The 7863-nt window shown below is 49.2% G+C and overlaps 1 long non-coding RNA gene across 1 annotated transcript; it reads right to left on the bottom strand.

Annotated features, from left to right (window-relative positions):
• Positions 1-490: 490 nt before the first annotated feature.
• Positions 491-2330, bottom strand: LOC113902152. The gene is made up of 3 exons (XR_003513683.1): positions 1781-2330; positions 1471-1699; positions 491-861 (listed from the first exon to the last, which is right to left on the bottom strand). It is a non-coding gene; the product is annotated as an uncharacterized LOC113902152 (long non-coding RNA).
• Positions 2331-7863: the final 5533 nt, after the last annotated feature.

The raw sequence follows: 7863 nt of genomic DNA, 5'->3' as shown, positions 1-7863 counted from the left end.
CCCACTGAATCCCCAGCCCCCAGCCTCTAGCCCCACTGAATCCCCAGCCCCCAGCCGCACTGAATCCCCAGCCCCCAGCCCCACTGAACCCCCAGCCCCCAGCCCCACTGAATCCTCAGCCCCCAGCCCCCAGCCCCACTGAATCCCCAGACCCCAGCCCCACTGAATCCCCAGCCCCCAGCCCCACTGAACCCCCAGCCCCCAGCCCCACTGAATCCCCAGCCCTCAGCCCCACTGAACCCCCAGCCCCCAGCCCCACTGAACCCCCAGCCCCCAGCCCCACTGAATCCCCAGCCCTCAGCCCCACTGAACCCCCAGCCCCCAGCCCCACTGAATCCCCAGCCCTCAGCCCCACTGAACCCCCAGCCCTCAGCCCCACTGAACCCCCAGCCCCCAGCCCCCAGCCCCACTGAATCCCCAGCCCCCAGCCCCACTGAATTGACAACGGTCCTACCTTCAGCAAATACTGTTCCCGTTACAAGTACCGTGCTTTTCTTGTGTAATTCTCTTTATTCTGAATTCATTGTTGTCTGAAGTTAAGACATACATTTGCAAGCCACTTTTTCTCTTGGAATACTGTATGATTTACAGAAAAGTTACAAGTATAGGCAGTCCCATATACCCCTTGCCCAGTTTCTCCCACATTGCCATCTTACGTAACTATGGTACATTTTGCTACAACAAGGAAGTTACCGTTGGTACATTACTGCTGACTAAGCTCCAGGTTTCATCTGGACCTCACCGGTTTTTCTGTGAACGTCCTTCTTCTGGGTCAGGATCCAGCACAGGCCCCTACCCCGCATCTGGTCCCTGGAGCCCCTGGGTGTCCTCTGGTCTGTGGCAGGGCTGTGGTCTTCCTGTCTGCAGATGACACCCACTTACCACCCACCCCCTCAGAGGAGGGTGCCTTCAGAGAAGTACCTAGGAAATTTCAGAACCTGTTAAAATAGAATTCTAGCAAAGGATTTGGCCAACTGGGATTTAGCAGACTAAAATCCTAAACAGGATTCCAGCTAACTAAGATTTAACTAACTATGGATCCCGGGGAACCTGAGTGTTAGAAACCCAAGGACTAACGCAGCGTCATCTGGGGCTCAGTGAAAGGTCAGATCCTCTCTCCCAGTGTCAAAAATGTCTCCTCACTGATCTGGAAATCCATCGCATTTAAATGAGCTCTTTGGATGGAAAAACCTGAAAGTAAGGCCCTAGGAAAGGATTTGAGAATGATGGGCTTTCATGGAGGAGAAAGGGGTGCTGGGAGGCGCGGAGGGGGAACCCTGGTGGGAGAGGCGGGTGGGGGCACCACGGTGGCCAGGAGCCTGGAGACCCTGCCTGGGGGGCCGGGAAGGACCGGGAGAGAGTGAGGAGGTGGGGATCCTGGGCAGGTTGGTGTCACAGACCCACCCGGGACCAGGGGCCACCCAGCCCCGGCGTGGGGTTGGCGGAGAAGAGCCCGGGACGGCCACCCACCGGATGCACAGCAGCAGCCGTCATGGCGCACGCGTCCCTTCCCGGAGTTTTCGCTGGTTCTCACCAGAGCCCCGTTAGATTAGGCGCAGTGGGTGACTCATCAGGGTCTCATGAGAAGACTGGGGCGCAGTGGAGACCTGGCCCCACCGGGGGTGGCGGCCACCGTGCGGCGATGCTCGGCAGACCTGAGGATCGGCGGGGGCACTCACACACAGCCGGGCCCGTTATGCTGCGGCAGAGACAGCGTTTCTGGGAGTGGACCCCGGGGCCAGAGGATCCGCTCCCACCCAAGGTGGGCCCCCCAGCTCACCTGAGGAGCGCCTGTGGTTGACTGAGAACTGCATTGGCCTCACTGAAGGAGGATCCAGCGAGGCGGGAGGAGGCGGTGTTCCCAGGCGTGTGCTGTCTCCCTAGAGTCTGCAAGGGAGGAGGGGAGTGCTGAGGGGCCCCGGGGGGTCTGCGTGCCCGGGGGTCTACGCCCAGGGCCTTTGGGGCCACACCGCTTACTCCTCACAAAACCTGCCAACCACCAACCTTTATCTGAAGGACCAGGAAGCTTATTTAGGAATGACTCCTGTTAGAAAGGCACTTGGACTAAGGAGTGAAATTTTCTTAGTTTGATACACAGTTGAAACCATAAATTATCAAAGCACAAGATTCCAACATGTCTTTTCCCTGGAGCTGCAGGGCGATGGGCTCAAGCAGACCTCTCAGTTCAAGCGCGTTTTAAAACGATGAAGAGGGTTTCCTCAACCCTGTCCAGGACTTGGAAAGACACTTCATCACACACAGTCACATTACTCTTTAAACAAAGTGAAAACCTAGGTTACCAACACGAATGTATAATACCTTCCCAGGTGGCTCAGTGGTAAAGAATCTGTCTGCCAATGCAGGAGACTCAGGAGACATGGGTTCATATTGCTGGGTTGAGAAGATCCCCTGGAGGAGGAAATGGCAACCGGCTCCAGTATTCTTGCCTGGAGAAATCCCACAGACAGAGCCTGGAGGGCTGCGACCAAGCACGGATGCACAGAATATATAATAGCAGGGGCCATGAATTCATTTTGAACAATGAACCAAGTATGCAAAACAAAGAAATCAAGCTTCAAAGAGGCAAAGCAAATTTTTTTAAAAAAGAAAAAAATTTAAATTTTTAAATGAAAACTAGCTAAATAAATAAATCAAGCTTGAAATTAAACTTGTAAAGTGTGTTAGTGCAATTTTCACTGAACCAGCAAAGAAGAATAAAACTAGCCTTTCCATTTGTTTAAGCTTTTCTTTTTAAAGTAGAGGTGGGAGTTTAAAACCTGTGTGTCAGTGACCCGATCCTTTAGGCATTTATGAGGTTTTCAGAGGGGCTCGCGGGGAGCAGAGCCAACAACAAAGCAGAGACGCTCCAGCCCTGAGGCCTCGGGAGCAGAAAAGACCCTCGGCTCCAGGCACTCAGAGGCCCCCAGCCCCGCCCCAGTCGGCACCTCTGTGAGGGGACCTGAGCGGGAAGCTACTGCTGTTTCACGCTTCTCCTAGGATACCTGCCCCAAACCTGCCAGGACGCTCCGTCCTCACAAAGAAGCTCAGAAGATCTTCGCCCTGGGAAACAACCTCAGAAAGAGCGACTCTTATCACTGAACACAACATTAGCAAGATCAGTTCAGTTCAGTTCAGTTGCTCAGTCGTGTCTGACTTTTTGCGACCCCAGGGATTGCAGCACACGAGGCCTCCCTGTCCATCACCAACTCCCAGAGTTTACTCAAACTCATGTCCATCCAGTCGGTGATGCCATCCAAGAATCTCATCCTCTGTGGTCCCCTTCTCCTCCCGCCTTCAATTTTTCCCAGCATCAGTGTTTTTCCAAGGAGTCAGTTCTTCGCATCAGGTGGCCAAAGTACTGGAGCTTCAGCCCCTCTAATGAATATTCAGGATCTCCTTTAGGATGGACTGGTTGGATTTCCTTGCACTCCAAGGGACTCTTAAGAGTCTTCTCCAACACCACAATTCAAAAGCATTAATTCTTCGACACCCAGCTTTCTCTATAGTCCAATTGTCACATCCATACATGACTACCGGAAAAACCATAGTTTTGACTAAATGGACCTTTGTCAGCAAAGTAATGTCCCTGGGTTGGGAAGATCCCCTGGAGAAGGGTATTTTGGGGGCTTCCCTGGTAGCTCAGTTGGTAAAGAATCTGCCTGCAATGCAGGAGACCCCGGTTCGATTCCTGGGTTGGGAAGATCCCCTGGAGAAAGGAAAAAGCTACCCACTCCAATATTCTGGCCTGAAGAACTCCATGGACTGTATAGCCCCTGGGGTCGCAAAGAGTCGGACAGAACTGAGCGACTTTCACTTTCATTAGCAAGACAAGACTGTGTTTATGATTCAGATTTTCCGCCTTTTAAGTCCCATGTTAGCAGAACTGATAGCGAATTAGGGGACGGGGCAGCTGCCTGGTAGAGTACGCTTTAAAAAGCAACCGCATTTTGCTTGAGAAAATCATTAAATAAACCAGTGTTCTCCAAATTGTCTTCATTGTCCAGCACTAACAATGATGCCTGAGCAGGCAGTCCGGTCTATGCATATCTGTAAGTTACATGAAACATGCAAATACGTATTATAAAACATAAAAATAGAAATTTTCGCCAATATCACTGATGAACATAGATGCAAAAATCCTTAACAAAATTCTAGCAATCAGAATCCAACAACACATTAAAAAGATCATACACCATGACCAATTGGGCTTTATCCCAAGGATGCAAGGATTCTTCAATATCTGCAAATCAATCAATGTAATACACCACATTAACAAAATGAAAAATAAAAACCATATGATTATCTCAATAGATGCAGAGAAAGCCTTTGACAAAATTCAACACCCATTTATGATAAAAACTCTCCAGAAAGCAGGAATAGAAGGAACATACCTCAACATAATAAAAGCTATATATGACAAACCCACAGCAAACATTATCCTCAATGGTGAAAAATTGAAAGCATTTCCTCTAAAGTCAGGAACAAGACAAGGGTGCCCACTTTCACCATTACTATTCAACATAGTTTTGGAAGTTTTGGCCACAGCAATCAGAGCAGAAAAAGAAATAAAAGGAATCCAAATTGGAAAAGAAGAAGTAAAACTCTCACTATTTGCAGATGACATGGTCCTCTACATAGAAAACCCTAAAGACTCCACCAGAAAATTACTAGAAATAATCAATGACTATAGTAAAGTTGCAGGATATAAAATCAACACACAGAAATCCCTTGCATTCCTACACACTAATAATGAGAAAACAGAAAGAGAAATTAAGGAAACAATTCCATTCACCATTGCAACGGAAAGAATAAAATACTTAGGAATATATCTACCTAAAGAAACTAAAGACAAAAAAAAAAAAAAAAAAGAAATTTTCATTTGTGGCCCATACCACACAGCTTGCTGAATCTTGGCTCCCTGACCAGGGATTGAACCCAGGCCCTTGGCTATGAAAGCACAGTATCCTAACCAGTGGACCTCCAGGGAATTCCCTAAAAACAGAAATTTTTAAAGGATAACATAAAATAAATTATAAGTATCCTATAATTTGGGGCAGCTCCTGGGGGTTTTGTGGTCTACCAACATATTAAAGGAATGAGTGAAAAGTACATGCAGCCTGCATTTCAATTCAGAAGCAAAAACTATGACTGAACCACGAGAACGGATAGATAACAGCAGGAAAAGCGAGCTCACGAGGGCTGGAGAGTGTGTTCTGGATATTTGGGTTGTATTTTCTCTTGGTTTGTATTAAATTTTATCACTCACGTTTCTAAATAGAGACCATGGCACTCCCAGTTTGCATTTATTTAAAGTGTAAAATTTCAGGGACTTCCCTGGTGGTGCAGTGGTTAGGACTCCATGCTTCCACGCAGGGGGCAAGGGTTCGATCCCTGGTCGGGGAACTCAGATCCTGCAAGATGTGCAGTGCAGCCAAAAAAAAAAAGAGTTTTCTGGAAAAACAACTGCCTTGATGGTACTTAGAATTTCAAACCAACCACTTGAACTTGAAACCGCTGGCTTTGGCACGCATTCAGATAACACTCGCTATTCAGACAGCACTGCGTCCAGGTCCCAGGATATAACAGTGAACCAGTCATGGTTCCTGGTCTCCGGGAACTCCGCTTTTACTGGCTAGAATCGGTTTGATAAGAGACTTCTATCCCCAGCAATATGGCAGGCTAGATATCCTGAACACCCTCAGATTGAAGTGATTAATATGTTTATAAAATATTTTTTAAATGCACTCTGGAGATAGCATGAGATTGGAAAAAAAGAAAAAAACCAATCCACAGAGGCCAAAGCTAAAGGAAAGCAGAAATCCCTGTTTTTGCCAAAAGTGTTCTCCCCTCAGGCCGAAGCCTGGGGTCGTGGCTTCTTCCTGGAAGGCTGCATGGGCCTGCGTGCAGAGCGGGGTTGGGGGACCTCCCTGACCTTCCTCAGGCCTCCCTCTGGCCCAGCGCCCGCCCCAGTGGGAAAACGGGCGGAGTCCACTCTCGAGCAGGAAAGAGGAAGGGACTTGCTGTGGAGGAATGAACGTCCCCGGCGAGCCGTCTTTCTCCACCTTGGTCCTGGGTGAAGGGGGCGCCTTTGAAAACACACCAGCTTTACCAGACTTCACGTGCGTGTGTGTGTGCTGTGAATTTCCACTGTTGTGTGGCTGGAAAAGTCCACAAGGTGGGATTTTAGTTTTACTTGGTTTTCAGGTTGTGAGAGAGCTGGCAGACGGAAAAGCAAGTCTCGGTGGAGGACTTCACCTGCATCTGAGGCTTCCTGGGTGGCTCAGGGGTAAAGAACCATCTGCCAGTGCAGGAGACACAGGAGACAGAGATCAGTCCCCGGGTCAGAAGATCCCCTGGAGGAGGAAATGGCAACTCTCTCCAGAATTCTCGCCTAGAGAATCCCATGGACAGAGGAGCCTGGCAGGCTACAGTCCATGGGGTCGCAAAGAGCCCGACATGACTGAGCAACTCAACAACCAGCAACATGGTGTGAAGTACAGGCTTCTGGTGGCCCGATGGTGAAGAACCCGCCTGCCAGCACAGGAGAGACAGGCTGGATCCCTGGGTCAGGAAGACCCCTGGAGAAGGACATGGCAACCCACTCCAGTATTCTTGCCTGCGAAATCCTGTGGACAGAGGAGCCTGGTGGGCTACAGTCCCTGGGGTCCCAAAGAGTCATACATGACTGAGTGACTAAGCACGCCATACCGTGCCCTAACTCATAACTGATCTGAAAGGTCACTGGAAAGTAGGCATACTATTATCATTTGTATTAAGCTCTGACAAGACATACTGATATCACGCAAATCTAAGAAGAAGTGATAACTCCTGGCACTGAGTCTGCAGTGCAACCTAACTTTTGGAAAATACGACAACTGAAGTTCGATAACATTAGAGCAAAAATCTAAAGTGACACGGTTATTGAAATTACTGGGGCATGTGTCTTGTGGAAGCAAAATACGCAGACAGGTTTACTCGTTTATTTCCTCTTTTATCCCTATGAGGTTATTTGCCATCTGACTCTGATGACAATTTTATTAATATTTTCTAATATCTGACACAGGAAAGGGGCCAGTCAGTGGCATTTCTGGCCTTACCAATGTGTCAGAACTCTGGAGTGGGGACTTCCCTGGTGGCTCAGTGGTTAAGAATCCGCCTGCCAGTGCAGGGGACACAGGTTTGATCCCTGGTCTGGGAAGATTCCCAGTGACCTTGGGCAACAAAGCCGGTGAGCCGCAGGGACCGAGCCTGCGCTCTAGAGCTGTGCTGCACAGCGAGAGAAGCCCGAACACAATTAGAGAAAGCCCCATGCACAGCAACGGCAGCCCAGGGCAGCCAAAAACCAGTCAATAGATAAAAACAAAGGCGTTCATTAAAAGAAGGAAAAGGAATGCTGGGGCATGCTGGGGTAGAGGACTGTCCCACCACCAAGAGTGGGTGCTCCCCTCGTGGCCGGCGGGGTGACTTGGAATCTTTTAACAATTGAGGATGTCAAGCCAACATTCTCTTCTTAAAGTTGCTCAGATGTGTCCGACTCTTTGTGACCCCATGGACTGTAGCCCGCCAGGCAGGCTCCTCTGTCCATAGAATTCTCCAGGCCAGAACACTAGAGTGGGTAGCTGTACCCTTCTCGAGAGGTTCTTCCCAATCCAGGGATCGAACCCAGTTCTCCCACATTGCAGGCAGGTTCTTCGGCGTCTGAGCCACCAGGGAAGCCCCTTAAGTGCAGGAAAAGCAGAAGGTCAGCCCTAGAAATATAAATGTGGATGATAAAAATCAAATATCTCTGGGAGCCATGAAGAGCTTCTGATCAGTATGGTCAAACACTAAAAAGCTGGAGGAACTGTGCAGGGGGAGAAAGTT

Source organism: Bos indicus x Bos taurus, chromosome 12, assembly GCF_003369695.1.
Source record: "Bos indicus x Bos taurus breed Angus x Brahman F1 hybrid chromosome 12, Bos_hybrid_MaternalHap_v2.0, whole genome shotgun sequence".
NCBI classification, from domain to species: domain Eukaryota; kingdom Metazoa; phylum Chordata; class Mammalia; order Artiodactyla; family Bovidae; genus Bos; species Bos indicus x Bos taurus.
The sequence above is the reverse complement of the archived record's forward strand: the minus strand, read 5'-3'. Positions and strand labels throughout refer to the sequence as shown.